At 38.3% G+C, this 23,559-nt stretch overlaps 1 protein-coding gene across 2 annotated transcripts in view; it reads right to left on the bottom strand.

Moving 5' to 3' along the window:
- smurf1 (SMAD specific E3 ubiquitin protein ligase 1) overlaps nucleotides 1–23,559 on the bottom strand; it is a 45,309-nt gene that overhangs the window by 17,587 nt on the left and 4,163 nt on the right. The window lies entirely within an intron of this gene.

The following is a 23,559-nucleotide window of genomic DNA, read 5'->3' on the forward strand; positions in this document are numbered from 1 at the left end:
AATGAGCATATCAGTGCAAAGTGGTAGTAGCAGAGTGTAAAAGCCGATACTGCACTGCAGTCACAGCACAACAGGAAACAGTGAGGAATCATATGCAGTGCAGCTTGACAATGGTTGATTCTGAATTGTGTGGTTTGAGTGTGTTGCTGGACAAACAGAGTAAGGCTGTGTTCTACCTCTAAAGAGTTTTATTTCCACCCATGACTAATTTGTGCATGCTGTCAGAACAGGAACAGTACAAATGAATGACGCTCAACACATGACATTGCAAACAATTTTGTCCAATTTATGAACGCTAAAACATCAGAATGGCTGCAAACTGTCCCTTTCATCGGTTTACACGATTACCTAAAAACATTTATCTGACAGCTGTGCTACAGTGCTGAAAAACCTTTTTAAGTGCAATCAATTATATTGCATTGTTCAATAATGTTGGTGTAATTATTACATAGGCAAACAGTTAAAAGGACAGTTCAGTCAAAAATTACAATTGTCATTTTCTGCAGAACAAAAATAGAGATATTTTGGAAAATGCCCATGTCCACACGCAAAAAAAGTCAGTGGGGTTCAATGTTGTTTTGGACCCCATTGACTTTCATTATATGGACAAAACAGCTGAAATGAAAATGAAAATTCTTCTGCAGAAGAATGAAAGTCATTCAGTTTTGAAATGACGCAAATGAATGATAAGTACTTTTTGGGTTTACTATCCCTTTAAGTACTGTAAAGGCACAATGAAAAAACACTGCATGTGAAGCACAAAAAATTTATGGCTGGATCCTGCTGATGACAACAGAAGTATCTTTCCTCAATCCCAGTTCGCACATCACAGAAAAGCTTGCCAGTGTTTCTGTTAAAATCGGGATCCCAGAAAAAAGAAGTTAAGTAAAGACAGCAAAACATACTTGCTTCCTTTATTTTTTATGTATGATCGGTGTCATTGCAGAAGTTTATTTATTGAAATCCAACTGACAATACAGTGATGAAGAAACAGGCTGAAAAGGAGGAAATGCAGCCAGTTCCTGCAGAACAGGAGTCATGCAAGATCAGCCACTAATTGGTCTACGCTGAGGTTTCATGCTGCCCTAATGCTTGGTATAGTTTATGCCCTAATAATGAGCCAAGAGGAAAGGATCTTCAAAAGGTCAGAGAGCTGAAAATTCATCACTGTGGACAGAAGAGCCAAACGGCATACCTCTGTTAGCACCCACACACAGCTCCATGACTTGGGGAGGGCACTGCCTCATTAGCTGTGAAATTCATCTCGGCATTCACAGGGAGAGAAGGAGAGAGTGGGGGAGGGTGGTTCCATAGTCCATCACGTCTTCAGCCTCCAGGCTGTCCATCACCTCCCAATAACGGTTACTGTGGCAACCAATAACCCAAGTGGAGGTGCCGCGCTGCATAAGAGGCTCAGATCAAAGTCCGCAGGTATGACGGAGCTGAGGCAGATCCCTTAGGAGTGGCAGAGCTTCAGCTACAGCAGTCACAGAGTAATCAAATATACATGCAGCAGATATTTCAAAGCTTCACCACCCTAGCTTCCCTTTAGGAGCTTTCCACATCTGTAGCCATGGAAACAAAGGGGGAACGGAGGCAGAAACTTTGCTGTCAGACACAACTTTTATCACAGGCAGTCAGGGCTGTAACATCCCCTCCATTTAAAGCAATTACATCACAACAGGATTTTATGGGCTCAGCCCAGCAGATGGATATTTTTTCCATTAATTATTGAGTGCAAATGTCAAATGTAACCAATGGCTTTTAGCCAATTTTTTACTGCTGCAAATCAATAGGTCTCTATTTATCCTATTTACTTACCGTTCAGGCGTCAGCAAAGGTTCATAATGTTTGTAAAAGTCACTCGCCAAGGCTGCATTTATTTGATCAAAATACAGGAAAAAAAATGTATATTTTGAAATATTACAATTTTAAATGAATGATTTCTATCATTCTAATATATTTTAAATAGATAAAAAGATGTTTTAAAATGTATTCAGCCTTTTAACATTTCAGCAGCCTTTATAGGGCCCTGTAAAATCGGTTTTATTTTTCCAAATTTTGTCTTTTCCATTTTAGAATATGAGTGAGGTAGATGAGTTCACGCAACAAACTGGCTAGTCAATTTTGAAAATGCATAGTTATAGGTGGCAACTATTAATCAGTCACTTATTTGAGAAAATAATGAGCACGAACATTTAAACAAGAGACACACTGATAGTAAATTTCTCTGCTGATACAGATAGCCGATTATTCAGAATGGTATCTGCCGATACCGGTATTTTAATTTCCTTAAAGGGGTCATGAACTGGCTTTTTAAATTTTTTTATATTGATGTCTGGTTTTTACATTCAAAAACATAAAAATGAAAAAGAAATAGGCTATTTTCTACCCTGGTTTTGAGCCTAGCTCCTGAAACGCTCGGTTTTTATGGGCGTGCCGCATTGAAGACTTGGAAGTAAACACCCACTGCTATGATTGGATAACAGTTTTGCATATTATAATGAGTTTCATGTAATGTGCGAATCGGTGGGCGGGGCTAAACAGGCAGTGTTGAAGTAGGCGTTGATCTTCTTCTGCGGAGGCGGTGTTTGATACCCTTTGACGTCACAGATCCCCACTTTGAAAAACCTGTCGTTCGCTGTGCCTGGTGTCAATAACAGCTTTTATTGGACCAACAAGGACGTTTCAGTTCTGAAACTTACAGGATATTCTTATAGTATGATGACCTCTTATATGTCAAAAGCTCAAGGAAAATTTGATTTCTCAGTTCATCACCCCTTTAAAAACTTTTTTTTTTTTAAAGACAATCCCAACTAATGCTGTAAACTATACAGGGAACCCTCTCATTTGGTACATTACTATAATATTAAAGGTTAAAATGAACAACAGAGCCTAAAGGATTATATTGAACAGCTATTTATTTTCAAATACAATAATTACACAAATAAAAACTGATGTTTGTATTAGGGATGTAAACGGTTAATCGATTATCGATTAATTGTCGACAAGAATTTACTCGATTAAGTTAAATTAATTGTCGGCTAATTGAACGTTGCGAACGTGACACGAGATTCTCGCGGGCGGCGAGAGACCCGACACAAACCTGAGGCAGCAAAAAAGAAACCAAACATGAGGCGGTCAAAACGGAGTGGAGTGTGGGAGCATTTCAAATTTGAGGCGAAGGAGGACGAAAAGTGCCACCATTGCGCATATGCTTCAGTTATTGTGGGTGAGAGAGATCTCAGGACTGGTGGGAGCATACTGGCTTTAAATATTGGCTTTAACGAGGAGCAGTGGGTCCGAAATTTTGTTGTGTACAACAATATATTGTGTCAACGTTTGTCCACATTCCTCTCCTACGACGACACAACGTTTCGTCGGGTGGGTCATCCGTCCCTTTGCAGATGTGCGTGGGTTTCTCTCGTCATTAAACCGCGGAGACGTTGCCTAATGCCTCAGAAACTCCGACCTGCCTGTTTACATGACATGTCGCATTGGCACATATCCGATTTATTTCCACATATGAATGAGGCCTGAAACCGATCTCGATATATCCGAGTGCATGCGTTTTTTTCCTGTTTACACTGTCATAGAACACATCGGATCTGTCACATGTGAGCAAAAATCGGAATTTGGTCACATTTCACTGACAGTGTAAACGAAGGACGGCCTCTAATTTTACTGTCACCTTCCACAGGGATGATTTAAGCTGTGTTCAGTTCTATATTTGAAGTTTCCAGGTAGGCCTGTTGCGATAATTAAATAACCGTCTGATCGCGATTATTTGATCTAACCGCGATTGTTTCAGACAACCGCGATTATTGCGCTCTTTTATAGGCCTACGGCACAAGGGGAGTCATGGACCAAAATAAATAGACAAGCACTAATTACGTTTTCCAGCAATATATTCAAAGTCATCTGAAGCCATTCCATAGCTTAATGTGAGGGACAGAAGTATATTTACATTGTTAAATTAAAGTTCACAAACTCGTCTGCAGCTGTCAATCATTCCGTTCAGCATTCAAACAGCGCGCATCGTCCGGTTACTTGATGCGCGTGCATGCCCGAAGCGCGTGCAGTTGCGTCCTCTTCATAAAAGCGCTGATGGCGATCGGCGGTGCTGCTGCTGATGTGGTGCTGATGTTTTTGCGCGTGCAGATACGTTATTTCAAATGGCGCGCGGCAAGCGCGCTCATAATAGAAGCGGCGCGCTCGCTTTTCCATCCGCGTTCATGGATGCATAGCAACGACAGACGCCACGGGAGTACAAACGCTTGTGCGAACTGCGCTCTCCATGACGACGAGGAAGTGTGACATAGGCCTATTAATTGATTTCTAGCCCTTGCATTAGCTTTACTACTAGATATATTTATGGAGATGAGAAATAAAAAGCCGTCATTATTATCAGTCCGTCAGAAAAGCAGTTCTAGTCTTATTCTTGGCTGGATAACTCTTAGCAGGTTTAAAAAGCCCTTTTAAAGTTAAATATGAATACAGTTTTGGATTAAATAAAAGTATAGTCAAGTCAAATAAAACATATTTTATCTCCTGTATAGTTTGGTAATGCTACAATAAGATACCATTCATTAACATCACTTAATGCGTTATCTAACATAACACATTGAGTGAACAATATATTTTTACAACATTAATGTTTGTGAATGTTATTTAATACAAACACTTGATTGGTCATGTTTGTTCACTTCATTCATTGTGCATTAAATAATGTTAACAGAAATAATGTTAACTTTTGATTTTAAAAATGTATTTTTAAATTAACCCCTAAAGGAGAATAATTGCGACAGTATATAACTATTGTTTTTTTGTTAGGTCATTTTATCTAATGTTATCTAACAAATGGAATCTTATTGTAAAGTGTTTTTAATACTACAGTTTCCATCTTTGTAACTGTGATATACACTTTAATATAATTATGTAAATTTAATCTAAATTAAGCTTTGGTACCGAAATTGGTACCGAGAACCGTGGATTTTCACTGGTATCGGTACCGAATACTAAAATTTTGGTACCGTGACAACACTAGTGCAGATGTTTTCAAAAATTACTTTTTGCTGCTGATTTATACACTCACTAAGTTTAATAAACAAATTGTCATAGCTATTGAATATATTTATTTAATATTTAAAGGTGTTAACTGTAATCTTACACTGCAAAATGATAACTTACAAAGGATTAAATTCATCACAATTATTTAATGAATGAAGCACAAAGCCCTAAAACAGACAATTAATCGGCATAATCGCCAAAGCCCTAACACAGACAATTAATCGTCAAAGCCCTAAAACTGACAATTAATCGGCATAACCGCAATTATTTTTTTGACAATTAATCGTCAGCCAAATTTCATAATCGTGACAGGCCTATTTCCAGGTCTAGTAATCTTACTGTTACCTTTCTCAGACCAAGGGGGATTATAAGTGCTGCTGCTGCTAATGTTTCAAGTTTTTCATACTAGTTTACCAGATAGATTATTATATGTAAGCTTAATATTGTAGGCTAAGCCTACCCATGTAGATTTTTTATTTAAAATTTATTTTATGTTGCTTAATGTTTCACATGCAACAGGTGAGCCAGTGCACAATTATTTTTTATGTATTTTAATTTTCAGTAGATAATTTATTTTGTTAAACTACATAAATGCCATTATCTGTACCGTATCCCAACTGTTACAATAAAACATCAATTGAGCAATATGACATGGATTTTTATTCAGTAGCCTATAAGCAATATTTAGCTTTTTATGTTAAAGACACTATTGATACCGTGAGAAATTTACATTCTCAGGAAAATAGCCGCTTATCAGTTAATCGTTAATCGATCGATAAGGTCAATCAATTAATGATTAATGAATTAATCGATAATTTGCATCCCTAGTTTGTATTCAACTCAGTTGCACATAAGGTAATCTTTATAAACGCTTGTCTTCATGACAAATTTATATTTATATTATTTAGTTATTATAGCTCACTAACAAACTTTAAACATTGGATAACTCCTGTGGTAAATGCAACGTCAAGTGACATTGTTCACAAACAGTTTTACTGACGTTTTTTTTTCTGCGGTTGAATCACTGATTGAGTGATTACATGAGACATGATACATTTCAGTAAGTTGTATCTTTCAACATACCTTTTGATGTTAATTACATTTTTTTTCATGTATAACTTGTATTAAAGTAGAAGAAAATCCTTGATGCTACAGCAATCTGTCATGTCACATTTAAAAGCGTCAAACCGCCATTTGAATTGTTTGAATTTCGTGACAAAATGAACAAAATTTGAAAGCTGAGACTTTTTTTTATTTTTTATCAGAAGTAACAAAGCTCCTCCTTGCGATTATTGGATGGGAGGAGCGCTACGAATAATTTTTGGTGTAGGGAAACAACGCAGACCTGGCAACCCTGGCTTGAACTACAGGTGATTCAAAGGGTCAAGTAGAACCAGCTTTAACATCGCTATTTTTTTAACTGTTAATGTATTATTGTGCATTAATGCATTATTGTCAAGTTAACTTCAACAGCCCTAATTTCTGACAGGATAAAATCGGCCCTGATCATCGGCCAATATTGAAAATAAATGCTTTTATCGGCCGATACCAATTATAGGCAGATACATTGGTGCATCCCTAATAGATATTCCTGTATAGTGTTGTCAAAGTACCGGTACTTCGGTACTGAAAATGTGACGATACCAGCATTTCTGTAGTACCGGGTATATTCGGTACCCACTAATAGGTAGGGGTGTAACAATATATCGTGTCACAATATATCGCAATACAAAAATGCAACAATATGTATCGTGGATAGTGACAATATGTATCGCTGATAGTTCACCCAAAATAAAAATTACCCTGTGAGAAAAAATTGATGTTTTCAGAGTCAGTACTACATTAAACTACAATATATTATGTTGAATATAATGTATAATAATGGGGGAATATTAGTGGGTCCTGATAATGCTTATGTTATAAGTCTTATGTTACCAGTAAAAAGTGGCCTACATTATTTTAAATATATCTAGCCAGTGACAGTGCAAGCATATTCATCTAAAATAATTCTGTATTTTCAGGTTCAGAATCATGAATATATTTATTCTGGTGTCACCATTGTCCAAGCCTATTCATTTACACCCACAATGTTATATCAGATTTAGCATTTAATCAAAAGTAAATTTTTTCTTAACCTTTTATTATATGTCTTGGAGTATCACAATAATATCGTATCGTGAGTTCAGTATCGTGATATGTATCGAATCGTGAAATTAGGGTATCATTACACCCCTACTAATAGGCAGCTGCTTTAAGTCGCTTCCGTGTTTTTATCTAAGCACGGGGCTCACGACTAACTTTTTTTACTTGGAGCACTGTCTGTAGCCGATATATACCACGATATATATAGTGTCTGTGTATATTAAACTGCAAAAAGACTATTTAAATATTAACCCTGCATGTTCTGCTTGTCTCTGTGTGAATGAATGGCGCAGACGCGCAGTTTCATTTACCTCTCTCTCACACACACACACACACTGAAGCACGAGTGACACTCGCGCTGTTTTCAGTCTCTGCTGCCTCACGATATGATGACATGATGAAATTCATCTCCAGAGCCACTCTGAGAGTCACTTCATGAGCATTTTACCGTTTAATTTGAGAAAAAACTATCGTCATATCATACACACACAGAAACTCAAAGGTCTTCACAGCAACCCGTCAAAATAAAAGTTCGGTTTAACTTGAAGAAATTGACAGAAATAATTAGGCTACTGTACAGTAGATTTAGCTACGTCTCAATGGGATTTTTTTTGGGAAGCAATATTTACGTTTAAACAGCATGTAGCCTTTAATGCTTATATGTATTATTTACTTATGATTACCCTTATAAATAAAGTCATTGAATTGAATTTAATATTTTTTTCAAATAGTTAAATAAAATAGAAAAATAGTTCCAACAGATTTTGCTGTGGTACCGAAATTGGTACCGAGAACCGTAAAATTTTAATGGTATGGGTACCGACTACTGGAATTTTGGTATCGTGACATGCCTATTCCTGTACATGATAGATCTAAAAGCTCAGCCAGGGCAGCAATGATTTTAAATCCTGAACAATCCACCGTGCCAAAAACCTCAAAATGACACTGTGTGACTGATCACATGACAATTACTAACAGGAAAACACGAGTGCCATTCTCAAACACTGGCAGAGCTCCCGAAAAATTAAGGTCATGAACGGTACACACTGGAGTGGGTCCTTTAAAGAGGGTTTTTCCTGTTGCTCTAACTGCTGCCTAATCATAGGATGAGTGACTGGCAGCACAAACATGCACAACACTTCAGAATTACTGCAGCCCAGCTGCACAAACTGACAAACAACCCCACCGCACACGTAAAAGCGGTGAGTTCGGAGGGTGTTATTTGCCCAGTGCTGAGCGTGGAGAACTGCCCGGAGCTGTACAAACAGAACTGCCCATGCACTTTCATTAAGCCCTTTGATAGGAGGCCAAACAGTCTGGTATGGTGTTATCAGAGATGGGAGATCATCCATCGTCTTAACCATTTCATTACAGTGGATTAGCAGCTCGAAAAGTGTGTTTGTAAAGTCCTATAGGTCAATTAGTGTTGTCAAAAGTATCGACTTCGGTACAAAGTCAGTACTGAAATTTAAAAAAATGTGACGATACCAGATGTGATTTCCCTCTAGCATTTTGAGTTCTGTTGAACGGATTCTTAAAACACCTCTGATTGGCCGTTGTGTGCACGAGCTCAACATTTATGTCTCTGATTGGCCATTGTATTGACGCGCTCAACATATATGTCTATGATTGGTAGACGCTAGGGCTGTCACGATGTTAGATTTTTCACACCACGGTTATTGTGGCCAAAAGAATTCACGATATCGATATATTGCGATATCTATAGAATCTATAGGAGGGGGAGGGGGGTGGGATGGGTAGTTATCAGTCAAATTAATTTTTACTTTGTTTATATAGTTTTTCTTTTTTACCCAACAAACATAAGGATACTGATAAACACAAGGCACATGCATTTTACTTCTTGCGTACTCAATCTATGGCAATTTTTTGTGAAGGAAGACAAGCATGTGAAGTTTATCTGGTTTCAAACTGAAGCCAAACACTGTCTGAAGGTTTCCTGAAGAACTGAAAAGCTCTTAAACCTGTTGTTGCACTGGCGCCAATAAAGTCATGCAGATAGCAGATTTGAATAAAAAAATCAAGTGCAAATACAAATGGGCTACAAAAATAAGATGAGTAAAGAAAACGGGGTTCTTAATTTTAATATGCACCCTTTATTAAATATATGAACACAGAAACCCCCTGTTAACAGTTAATGTCACGTTTCCCATTCCATGATGACTAGTAAAATAATAGCCGCGTCGCGTCTATGACAACTCGAGGTATCGCACACCGGACACGCACTTTCTCAGTTTATGGCCAGCAATATCATTATGTTTAAGGACATTATGGAATTGAGATAATGTCTGTACTATGTTACGATTAGAGATGCACCGATTGATCGGCTGGTGACCGGAATTGGCCGATTTTCACGTGATCGGCCGTGACCGGCGACCGGCCGGTCAGTCTGACAAATGCCGATTTTATACCGGTCAAATGCACTCGGGCGCCGCATGATTAACATCGCGCAACATCAGCATCACACGTGCACACGTTACACACATGTAGAAAACCTCGTGAATTACGTCCGTTCAGACCGCAAGCGCGTATTTTTTTTCGGCGTGCATGTTAATCAATAGCCGCTTTCCGACCGGAGGAACCTTTTCACAGTTCCTAGAACTATTGGCTAAAGTACCCGGATGTCGGCGTGTTCGCACCGCAGGAACTAGGAACGATTTTAGTTCTAGGAACTCCATTTGTAGGAACTAATTTGGGTCCTACTTCAGAGTAGGGTCTAAACCAGCACTATAGGAACTATCCGTGACGTTAGTGTTCTCTGATTGACCGAACGCACGCGGAACATCAGCACCCGCCATTTTTAAAACAGCTAGAATGTAAACACACAGATTATAGCCTATATATTTACTCCATAAACTATACAAACATGGAAAACAGTGATAGATGGGTCTCTAAACCTTTATGCTGAAGAGAAAATCCAACGCAACTTTGAGGGGACCAAGCCAAACATGATTATGTTTATCTGCCCAGCTAGCAACACTGGACATCAACCACACGGCATAGGCTAATAACCTTTTTTCATATACTGTCTACTTTCTATAACAGTTCTATCTAATAAGATATTAAACAGTACTGTTAGACAGATCGCTAACTAATAAACACAGAGAATGCGAGCATTGTTTGCTCTAGCGTTCTCAGCGCCACCAAAATAAAGGTCCGTCGCGCCGTCAAAATAAAAGTCACCGTGCTTGCGTCACTCCCTTACCCCTCCTACCAGTTCCTATGGCCACTTGGCCAGTGCGAACGCAAACAGCAAAACCGAGTTTGGGGGAGAGTAGTTCTTAGAACTGTTTAGAAGTGGACAGTTCCTAGAACTAAGTTCCTATAACTACTTGGTCGGAAAGCGGCTATAGAGTGCAAGCAGGAGCGTCGCGAGCAGTGAAGCGCGTGTTTCGGCGCCGAGTCCATTTGCTGCACTGCTCACGCTCAATTAAAGGGAAAGCACACTTTTGATGGACAAAATAGCCTAAATAGGGTTTCACCAAAAAAGTGCCCAAAATGCACAGACTTTGCATGTTTTAACAAGACCTAGAGTAGGCTAGTGTCAGAAAAGAAAACGAAGACTAATATTTATAGAAAATGTACCCATTTAAACTTGTTTTATTATTCAGTTTGTACAAGTGATTGCAATAGGCCTGTGTGTGTGTGCTTTGAGAAATATCTTTATACTGCAAGGCTATATTATTTTATTTTTTATTTATATTATTATTTTATTGCCATTCCCTGTTTTCATACAGACGTTTAGTTTGTTAAATACATATATAAAAAAATATTGGATATTAAATGTGAAAAGGAAATGGTTCTTCCATAACACTGCACTTTAGATGTGTGTGAACTATGCAAATTGTAAAATGTTCTATTACAGAAAAGATATAAAATAAATATTTGTGTGTGCTGTAAAGTGGTTAGAAAAAATGAAATCGGAATCGGCTAAAATCGGTATCGGCAGGTCAAACTTAATGAAAAATCGGAATCGGCCCAGAAAATTGTAATCGGTGCATCTCTAGTTACGATTATACTGTACAATTAAATACAATAGTTGCTGAGTCTGTGATCTGAACACTTTTTTTCTGCGCTCTGTGTCGCAGCAGGATTTTGAACAAGGTCCTGAGCCGTTGCTGGGCGCCGCGGACAGACGCCGAATAGAACCGCGCTGTGCTTCTCGTCCGGTGTGTGTACACTCATACAGAATGTGTTCGAATTTTAAAAAGACATGGCGCTGCGCTTCTCGTCCGGTGTGCGACCACCTTTAAGGTGCTGTTTTCTTTGAAGCCGAAGAACTGATTCACTCTAGCTGCGCGGGCGCGGACGAGCGCTGCGTCTAGAAAACGCCAATATCGCCAATACCGGTATATTGTATTGCTCTAAATTAACACGATGTCGATAATTCATGCTTTGAATATCACGATTATCGTCAATACCGGTATATTGCGACAGCCCTAGTAGACGCATTGATCAACGCTTCAAAAACATGTTGTCTTCAAAGAGCACTTACACAGATACACACGGGAGCATTTGAAAGCAGGCATCTATCAGCGGATCCGTCTATCAGTGGATATATTAGGGATCCGCTGATAGACGCCTGGTAGCCAAATTAGGCAGAGGGCAGGCTGTGTGAAATGTATCCTCAAAAACTACACAAGGAAAAAGAAAAAATTAGCCAGACTACATTAAATACAGTTTGCTTGTAATAAGGACATGGTCAGAGGAGCTGACTGCAAGTTTCTAAAGTGAATTATTGACTAGCAAGAGCATAAAGCCATCGAAATTCAATTGTGCATGACAAACAAATCTGGTACTGAGTTGCCAATTTAAAACCCCAACTCAAAACCAGACAGTTCATCATCTCTGCTAGTCAGTGCAGAGTATCCTCAAAACCTCGCATTAGGACAGCTGGTGTAGTGACTGATGAGGGTGGGTGCATGGGAGACAGAAGAGGCTCTATTCTTGGTTTCCCACCCACTTATTTCCTGACTTTAATATAAAAGCACTGCTTTACCTGACGTAATGGCGGAGCTAGTTCACAAGCCATTAGACAGTTCACATAGTTAATTAGCAAAAGAACACGTGTGCAACCAAAGGAACATTACTCAGTAGATGGGAATGAGTCTCTGGCGGGTTCTGCAGCTGTTTGCAAGGCAAGTAGTTTGCTGACATATGAGGTTAAAGCTTGGGGGTGGGGAGGGGGGCACCGTAAAGCTGACATGCAATGGTGTAACTCACCAGAATATGAACCAATGGTTATTTATCTCTGTATTTCTTCAATATGAGTAAAGCATCCAGTGAGCAGGGGTGGAGAATGCAAGGCAGGTGCACAGCGAGAAGAGAGGAAGTGTTATCTCCTTCTCTATTTAACGTGGGTTTCAGTGCAGAAGCTCACTCGCTATTGACGCATTGGAGTCTGATGACAATTTTCTCAGCATTCTCTGAAAAAGGCTTGGAAAAGGTTCAGCTCAGTCTCTGAACAAAAGAGAATTTACATAAAACAACAGATTACTGAAGCACAATATTATGAACTTGATTTAAGGAGATAAAAAGATTTTTTTCATTCTAATCATGTTTTTTGTACTGACGAAGTGTGATTTCTTTTCTGAAAAGAATTGTGATTTAATTTATTTTTTTCACACACAAAGTCCATCCGGATGTCGCTCACTTATATAAGAGACAGGTTGTCCTGCCCTCACGCCAGTAAACACATCAGAGGAGGAGGAGGAGGAGGAGGAGGAGGAGGAGGAGGAGGAGGAGGAGGAGAGGAGAGGAGAGGAGAGGAGAGGAGAGGAGAGGAGAGGAGAGGAGAGGAGAGGAGAGGAGAGGAGAGGAGAGGAGAGGAGGAGGAGGAGGAGGAGAGGAGGAGGGGAGAGGAGAGGAGGAGGAGGAGGAGGAGGAGGAGGAGGAGGAGGAGGAGGAGGAGGAGGAGGGGAGAGGAGAGGAGTTATTTTTTTTTATATTTAAAAAATGTGCATGGATAAATCATTTATAATAAAAAACCTGCAATATACCATAACAATATAAGACAAAAATTGTCATGGTAACTTTAGAGCAAACCTAGCTTTAGACAAAAAACACTTAAGAGCTGCACGTCTGTATATATGCACATGCACAATGCCGCACTTCACTCTGCAACACACAGCAGATGAATGTCAATATAACGCCGTAAGCCACGTTACGATTACTATTTTACTATTAATCGCTCAGCCCTAGTACAGACAATACATACACAAGCCATCACTGTAATTGAGTTATGAACCAGACTAATTTTGAAATGAAGAACCAGCCAGGGGTTGAAGAATGTGGCCTACTCGACTCATTTCCTGCCAGAATCAGAGGTGACACTCCCATTCACAGCTTAGGTTTGAGTTACAGTGGTGTGAGGGCTGGAGGGATATGAGAAAGACTGTGTTGCACACACTCATGCAAAGCCCTACCATATGCAGGGTTGAAACACAAGACGTTGGGCCCCCAGCACGAATAAAATATCCATGAGCTTTTCCGGAGATATCCTCCACCCTCCTTCCTGGTTCTTTGTTTCTCTTTCTCCCACTTTGCACTGCCAAATCCTCACTCTGTGCTGAAGATTAAACTGTGGGAAGCCATTTTGTTAGGTCGATCAGAATGCCAGAGGCCTTTACAAATATATCCCCATCCAACTTCATACAAATGAGTTGTCAGCCAAGAGGGTAAACTGGAATGCTAAACCTCCTCATGTGCATGAAGAGACAAGGCATACAGTAGGTCAGCCACTCTGACTTCCACATTGGATCCGCCAAGCTCCCCTGGAAAGAAGCACAAAGATGGGGACAGACGGACAGACTTCCCCATCACTGAGTCACCGGGCACAGAAACGAAGGGAAACCGGAGTCATACCTTGGGGGAATGAGTGGTTTAAAGCACAATACAGAGGAATGAGAGAAATGCACTCAGTCAGGAGTGACTGGAGGAGGAGGACATCCTGAATCTTGTGTGTGGTGTATTAATCACAGCACTGAGCCAACACCAAAGAGACTGCAACCTTATGGCAACAATGCCGACAGATGTCCGCCTGTCTGCGCACTTGACAGCTTGTCTGACACCATCAGAAGTACTCAAATACAACACGCAATGATGATTATTGTGCTTTCAAAGAATCTTCAGACCGGGTCTGGTCTGCAATGAGAAAGCTAATTGGTTCCAGGGTGCACTCAACTCACACAGAGAGGGCCGGCAGGAATCAAGGTTGAAAAGAAACAGGGTATTTATGTCAGCCCTTGGTCAATTGTCATCCAAGCATCTGTCCCGCACAGAGACAAGAGCTGAGAGGATTTCTTCTACCAAAGAAAAAAAAGAAAAAAGCCTAATATCGAACTGGCCTACTTATTCGCCGCGTCAGAGCGTGAGAAACATTATACTGAAAAGTAGAGTCTTAAAGACTGACAGGCTAAAATAATCCCTGCATTTAGAGTTTCTTGTTTACAACAGCTGAAAGAACGTGTCCGTCTGCAATATGTGTGTCCGGCAGTAACCTGGGGGAGGTGGCTGTGTGACCTCTGGGTGCTGTTCAGTAACCTAAATCCAGACGAGGCGCGTGGGAGACGGCCAGGCTGCTGAGGGAGGCTAAAATCACCATATGAGCTCTTCATCCTGTCTGGAGGCCCCACAGACTTACTGCACTGTATTACACACAGCACTGTCTGCAGCTGACCACAATGCAGTCTCACACATATGGACGCAGAGACCTACCATGTCACATTTTATCAGGGCAACAGGCTGCACGACTCTTTATATTTGTAGAGATAAGGTTATTTTGTCAGGACATAAAACAGAAGTAAATAAAAGAGGCAAATCTGACAGCTTTCCACCATTACTAGCTAGTTGTGATAAAATATGCACTGCAATTTCTGTTTATTTGAGCTTAGAAGGTCTAGGAATGGATCAGGAAAGGTTTGTGAATTAATGAGTTTGACTGGTTTATCTAGTTTTCTTTCTTATTTTTTTAGGGTCTGGGCTTTAAAGGGGATGCATTTCGAGACCCCATCATTAAATAGTGTAATATGTAATTAATAATCTGCAATTTTTGTTTTGCAGAAGTGTTTTAATGTTGTGTTCATTTGATTGATAAAATCCTACAGTGTCTTAATATTCTAATTCAATTTGATTAAATGTAAAAATGACAATGCACAATTTGACAAGGTTAAAAATAGTGGTCGACCGATATATCGGCCGATATTTGGCATTTTTTAAATATCGGCATCGGCCGATAAGTTTTTCTGATTGGCCGATGTGTTGGAAGCGGGACTTTTATTTTGACGGCGATCCGGACTTTTATTTTGACAGGCGGCGCTGAGAAGAGAACACCAGCGCCAGAAGAGAACGGCAACGGCAGCTCCTCAGATCAAACAGCGCTCACTCACATTCTCCGTCTTCATTAGTTTACGATCTCTGTCAGTCATATCTAATACTTTGTTAGACAGAACTGGTAAACAAAGAAAGTAAATGGTATGCGAAGTAAGTAAAGTAAAGCGTTTGCTTTTATATTATATTTGTAACAGAAAAGGCAATCAGGCTAAAATACTTTCTCATTTGCCGTCAACATTCAGCAAATGCGCATCTACGTTATTTAAACAAATCTCTTAATATCTAATAAACATTTAATTTCACAAACCTTGCAGATTTAATTGAATCCAGCTGTGATATCTTGTGAAGTGTGCATTACTGCCTGCGAGTGACGGTCGGTCCGTTCGAAGTGAATGAATGCAAACAGAAGATCAGCTTCACAGGAGACGCGATCGAAAAACTTGAAATCCTTCATTTTAAAATATGCTGATATATCCAGTTGCCAACGGTGTCATATTCATATCCGTGATATATCCAGTTGCCAACTGTCATTTTCATTTTCACTCTGCTGTATGTAAAATTAGCGTTACCTTGCCTTTATTGAAAAAATATGATTACCAGCACGAAATTACCAGATTACTGAGTGCAATGTTACAGTGTTTACTTTCTTTTTATTCACATATTCATATATTTCTAAACAATTACTTTGTGAAAAATACTGTAATAGGATTGCAGATTCAAGAAGTTGCCATCTAAAGTATAAAAGCATGTTTATTTTAAAGATTTGTTTTCTAATTTATTTCTAATTTATTAAATATTGATTAAAATGAATATATATATATAAATATCGGCTTTATATCGCCATCGGCCACCCTGCTCTCTAAGATATCGGCATCGGCATCAGCCATCAAAAAACCAATATCGGTCGACCACTAGTTAAAAACTGCACTAGGTAAAATGTCCTGGAAATCAATTTTAAGATGGCAAATATCACTAGCCTGGTCCTACCAGACTCTAGTACATTTCATTTGTACAGAGAGTCTGGCCACTCTCCATTGACAAGTGTTAACCTCCTTGTAGGCGGGTACTCTGTTGAAGTTTAAAACTATTGGATCTGCCCAGAGCCACTCTGGATCTGCCATAACCAATCGCTAACATTTGGTCGTGACGCAAGTAACCCTACAACTCAAACTAGCGCACGACCTCAACGTCATCGTTCTCAGCCACTCCCTCTGTTTGCTGATTGGACCGGTAAAAATTTGGCCGGAGAAAACCCACGAATACACCGCAAACCCAGACGGAGTACTGAAGGAAAATGAAAATTGAGCGGAAATGCGTATGAGGGCGGAGCCAGGCTAAAACATTTGAGTCAGCTGTCCACGACAGGCCTAATCCAGTCAAGGTACCAGCACAAAACACTCAGCAAAATATTGTCTAATTATTATCAACCAAATTTTTTGTTAATAATCGCACACCCCTCCTGTCATGCTAAAATCTTCTCTGAGAACTAGTGTCCCCAAATTCATCCTCTTTAAAACCTCATCTCCACAGCCAATGCAACACTTTGGTGTCATGACATTATTATTTGTATAACTTATTCTTTATAAAATTATTACTATTATTTACATAACATTAGTATCAGCATTATACAACATTATCAATGTAAGACATTGCGTCAAGTTATCATCGTGTCTTTGTATTTGACCATAAACCAATTAGTCGTTAAGATAAACCACTGACTAGTCTATTATGAAGATGTGGATTATGCATATCTCTAGTCTGAACTCACACTTGTCTTTGAAAGGGGTGAGCAACAAATAAACTTACTGTCCTAAGTTACATCTTGAAATACTGCAGTCATTGCTTTAGTTAACAATTAACCCAGTAATAAAGATCACATAATAGAGGTCAAAAGATGCCAGAGGTAAAGGTTGCCAGACCGAGTGACCATAATACAAAGTCTCACACTAATTATTCTCACCTTCATGACTCTTCAGTTCAAGGTGTAGTGTTTTACATAAGGGCGAGGCTATCGTAACACACAAGGTTAAACGTGTGACTTCAAGTGCATAAACATCACAAATACATAACAAAAAACCTTTAGTTCAGAACAGTGGTTCAACAGTTCACCACATATGACTCAAACCACTATAGCATTTATGTTGTTTGGTGTGGACAAAATGTCCATGAAACGGCACTTTAACATTGATTTAACATGGTTTAAACATGATAAATGTAACAATGTAGAATACATAAAATACATTAAACAGACATGGACTTTAGAAGTTACACAATCGTTAAAAAGTTAGGGGTCTGCGAGTTTGAGTCTCTTATAACGTGCATTTGAAAAAGCAACACGCGTCCTCCAACATTTTCCCATAAACCCGTTGTCCATCAAAACACAACGTTTAAAACAAGTGTTTGAAATGTCCTTTTGTGAGCTGATGTGGCTTCTTATCACAGAATGAGGCACACAATATATTATTTTACAGTATTCTATAAAGTGATAAAGTCTATGTCGATTAGCATTGCATTATAAATACACTTTATGATTATGAAAATATCCAAGGATGCTTGAAGAACTCAAATACACAATATATTGTCGCAGTCAGTCATGTGTTTATTGTCTTCATGTTTAATCAGTCAAAGCTATTCTATCTTCTTTTTATTCAGCTACCGCGCAAGTTTCAGCTCGAGGGCGCCCTCTGACTTCCAGTATGAATGCAACAAAAGTGTGTTTATCGCTCACTAATGCTCACTCCATCCTATTTTGGGTTAAAAAAAAAAAAAAAAAAAGATTCTCTCTAAAGAAATTTATATGATAATCCATATGCTTTTCCCCAGTGTGCAGGAGTTTTTTTGTTTTGTTTTTCACACCGGATGCATAAGAGGCTCATATTTCACATTCAAGTTATTGACTCTGTTTTTGATTTTGCATACCGATGTCACCGATTTTTATAATAATAATATAATATTATATTTTATAATAAATCCTTAGACCTTTCTAATGATTTATAGTCATAGGCTACCCACAGGTTAACATGTGCAGATTAACACTGCCTGCAGTTTTTCGTAAAATATTTTTTTTGTAAAATATAAATATTATCATGATTATATTGTTATGTTTATTCTTAAATACAATATTTTACACTTTTAATAATGAAAATGTTACTGTAATAGAAATTTCTTATTTTGTTAAATATTTTTAATCATCATATCATAATAATCATCATAATTATTATTATTAGTCTATACACAATTTTATTATTGTGCTTGTAATATACAAACAAAATGTTACGTATGCGTTTGCGTTTCCTCCTTTTGCAGCCACTTTGCATCCACATTTTTTGCAAGCTGGATATCTATCCTTGAGGACAACCACACATTTGTTTTTTCTATATGCAAATTTTAACTTCTTTTTCAAGGGGGGGGATAAAGATTAGAGATAACAGGCTCTGTCTCTGACATTTTCTCCACTGTACATGTGGGGTTGGAGCAAGTTGAGTGTCTAAGCAGTCAAGTGGAAAGAAGTTGCTTATGCGCAGGTTAGATTCTCCATCTGATTTGTTTTTATCAATACCGTAGATATAATAATCATACGTATTCGTGTTCATACCGCGATCTATCGCCAAACCGGTATACTGCTACAATCCCAGTGTTTCCCCTATACTGATTTATTTGTGGTGGCTCGCCACAATATCAACATTGACCGCCACAAATAAACTTTCCTTTTGGATAACTGTAAATATTTACAGTTGATTAAATTGATTACAGTTTTTGTACTGAATACCTGAACATCTTAAAACACTGTTTATTTCGATCGTATATTCAGTTGTATTTACTTGTTCTTTTTTAATTACTGAGTGTTTACTTCTCTTTAATAATGCTTAAAATGTGTATTAGTTAGGCTAGTTGTTTTTGCTATGGTTTTTTTAAAGCATAGCCTAGTCAAAAGTTGTGTGTGTAATTGTTCTTTAGCCTGTTGATTTTTGTTCATGGTATTCAGCTACAATGAAATGTTTTGCAGTAAGACTTATATGTGAACGATATCCAAGTTTTTTTCCCCCTTATTGCAGAGGTTCTCAACCTTTTGGAACTAAAGCTCCCCAAGCCTCCCCTATATGTGTCACGATTTGTTAGTTTCAAACAGAGATCACAATTCTCATCCCATGATTCTGAACAGACAACTAAACAAAATATCATGTCATTTACTAGAGGTTCTGACTAAATGTTAATGGCTGCAGTCTATTTAAAATGTTTAGATAATCTGAATTAATTATAAATAAATAAAAACATTTTGAATGAATTATTCAGTGGCTCACTCATAAATACTTCACTCGTTTCATTACTGGATGAATCAGCATTTTTGAACGAATCTCTTGAATGATTCAATGACAAATTGTAAAATGTACAATGACATTATTTAACAGTCACTTGTCTTTAGTAATCACTGGTATAGGTGATCGATACAATCGTCATTTGAAGCAGTCATCTTTCAAAAGGTGATTTGCTCTATTTTGATTGCTTCCGTAGACATCAGTGTTTATATCTGAACTATAAACTTCTATACCAGTACTGAAATACTGATACTGTGTGGTTAAAAAGATGTTTGTGAAACAGCACCAACGCAGATTTGAATGTTCCAGTGTGATTTTGTAAAGGTTTAATAGACACAGACGAATCGTTGTCATTTAGGAATGAGATCTTCTAGGTGACTGAATCAAGATTGCGATGTTTTAACAATAAATTGTGCAGCTTCTAGCTTTTTGCTAATAATTTCAATAGTTAAAAAGTTTACAATAATTATTAATTATACAAATGATATGGCATGAAAACACCCATTTCTTTTGCAGGTGAGGAATACTAGCAGATAATCTCTAAAAGCAAACAAACACAAGCTCCTCTGTATAAAAACTATCAGTTGCTTTCATTCCCAGTGCTTAGAGGCACTTATTTACACAGGACGGGTGACGGCCTGGCTCCGATCAATAGTGTCAGTTTACAGTGCTGCAAACGCTCCGAATAAACAGTATCCCCTACAAACCCCCAGCTGGACTTCACATCAATATTATGCACAGGAATGTCTGAGAGGCCACATGCTCCACATACCTACACAACCATGAACATGAAACACTCACGTGCAAGTGTGCGGGAGGACAGGGAGAGAAAAAGATAAGGAACGGGGGAAAAGAGAGAGAGGAAACAGGCAAGCAGACACCACGTGACACAAAAACGATAACAGCAGACCGCTGCTAGTGCTTCTTAATGAATAACCAGGATTCCCCAGTGTCCAGCCCTCTGGTTCTAGCACAGGCACAAGGGGCAGTAAGCCACTTTTCACGCTGCTTCTTGTGCCTGATCATGCCTGGCCATGCCATGCAGCTACTTCGTACGCAGAGCAGAAAACAAACAAAGAAGAAAAAAAAACACTATTGGACAAATGATTATGGAGAGGGATGTTTCATTAATCATTCATAGTGTCTACTCTAAAGTCAGCACATCAAGCCAACATAACAGGCAAACATGGGCTGCATTTACACAGCAGGACTAAATGCACACAGTTCCCATTTTTGTGCCATCTGTTTATATTCACTTAAGACATAAATGACTGTGCTTACATTAATGACCTGCCAAGAAGCACAGTTAGAAATATGTTAAAAATGACAAAACATCACAATAACGCAATTAGCCAGTGAACATATGGTTTATGCCAATAATAATAAGACAGACTTGTTCTTTTCCCACTATGCTTTCTTATACCAGTTTTTACCCAGCATTTTGGTAATCAGATTGGAATATATTCTCATTCATATCATGCACATAATGCTACACGCATCAGTGATAGCACTTCCCGTGTTTCTGTTTGTGTTTAATCATGCTCTTTTCTTTTAATTTCTTCTCACTGCAAAATGTACTGAAATTTCAGAAATGTTTGACATCTTGTAACATCAGAATTAGCTATACTTTGTTTGGACAAATGATTGATGAAAAATTGTGACAAGAATCTGATAAACCTGAGTCTTTAGGCTTATTAGATACATATCAGATTTAGAACATATAAAAATGATATGCACACACAAAAAAATCAGTTTTGGACCAGGGTTGAGAACCACTAGTTTAAAACAAGACTTAAAAAGATCTAGCATTTAATAATGAGTAATTGTTCAACTATGTATTTAGATTGGCTTGAACAACACACACCTGGGGTCTGGTTAATTTTTTTTTAATTGTGTAAGCACCAACACATCCTTTAATCTATAGAGACTTTAAGGAACAGCTTTGCCAAATCACCTGGTAGCTTTACAGTTTTTGGAAGTATACAACAGAGTCTCACAAACACCACAAGTTAAACACAGCTGTTTTGCAGTAACAAGCAAACATTTTTTGAAGCCTGAATGCTCATGGCCTCAAAGTTTACTATCCCCATGTGTGTGAGTGTGTTTATAAGTAACAGCAGCAGTGAAAGAAGTTATAATAGAAGCAGAATACAAATCAAGGAGCCTGTAATGTTTTGCATTTTTTACAGTTGCATTCAGACTGCCTTATTCATTAACACAACAATAAAAACCAAACAACCCAACTAATCCACAATCCCTTCAGGGTGAAACACAGTAGAAAGCATGTGAAGTCAAGTACTTTCTCAGGGCATTATCAGCAAAGACCTTTCCAAGTATGAGGAAACAACAATGAAAAAATAAGAAACTTGCATTTCTCCCTGATTACTCTGTAACCATGATGAAGGCAATAACTTCTGAGCGAGCCAAAAAAAACAAGCAAGAAGTGCATGCTTCAATGATGACAAATATTTACAGATTTCAGCCCCTCTTTTTACCCCTCTAATAAAGTTTCTGAAGGACAGAATGAGGCTACACCAGGTTCTTTAATTCAGACTATTCACTGTGACAAAACATGACATTAACAAATGTATGTTTTTATTGTTGTGGTCTAATAATTATTTACTTGTGTCAAAAAGTAGAAATACGTAATTAAAATGTGGTTCTGCATATCAATTACTGAACACATAACGCAAAATATGTATTATAGCTGAGCGTAAAAATCAACAAAAAAACCCTCCGCTATCAGTCGTTCGCTTAAAGAAGATATCTCAGAAGCCACATCTCACTTCCTCTTGTGTGAATCATGAACCCAAATAAAGACGGACATACTAATAGACTGAAAGAAGGAAAGTAACAAATAGAAAACTGGTGCAAAACTACAATTAACAGATGCAAAATTGACAATTAAAAAAAGTAATAGAACTTCAAAATAAAGTCAAATTCATTTTCCAGAATTTCCTGTAGGCCATTATCTTTTCTTTTTTTCAAGGAACTTGATCTGATCACTGCATCGTCTTCCTCAGGCACAACGACTTACTGTCTATGAGCCACTGCGGATAAAGTCACAAAAAGCATACTGACGTCAAAGCTTTCTAGACTATAGTGTGAACGTGTTGATTGTCAACACTTGTCAGATGGCATAAAGCTATTACACTGCAAAACCACCAGGAATCTTTGTGTAAAAAAGGTGATGAAAGTTGACTAAAAACATTTTTTTTTAACCATTATTGACGAAAGATCACTTTTTAGGCTAGCACGTGGGGTTAGGTACAAGAACCAGTTCTTTTGTCTATACTGAAATAATCTGACTCATGTAACCATATCGCACTGAACCTCGTGAGAACTGTCACTGTTATGTTGCACATAAGGCTCACGAGACTTCATTCAGTGTTGTTACTGATTGGTCGTGCATAAGCCTTTATGAAGTTAAACATACATGAGTTGCGTGTTAATATGTTACCACAATATTGTTTGTTTTTCATTTCTTTTGTTTTTAGTATTCCAATATAGCCTGAAGTTGGGGCCAATTTGGAAGGACTGCACCTATGTGCCACCAGTAAAGAGGCTGTGAATATTCATACAAAAAAATTGCACTAATTGCAAGAATAGCATGAAATGTATTCACCAATATCTGTTCCGCTGAAATCTGAAATGATCTCATTTGGCAACACACTGTTAAATG

This window comes from Abramis brama (genome assembly GCF_963993115.1).
Source record: "Abramis brama genome assembly, chromosome: 1".
Lineage (NCBI taxonomy): Eukaryota > Metazoa > Chordata > Actinopteri > Cypriniformes > Leuciscidae > Abramis > Abramis brama.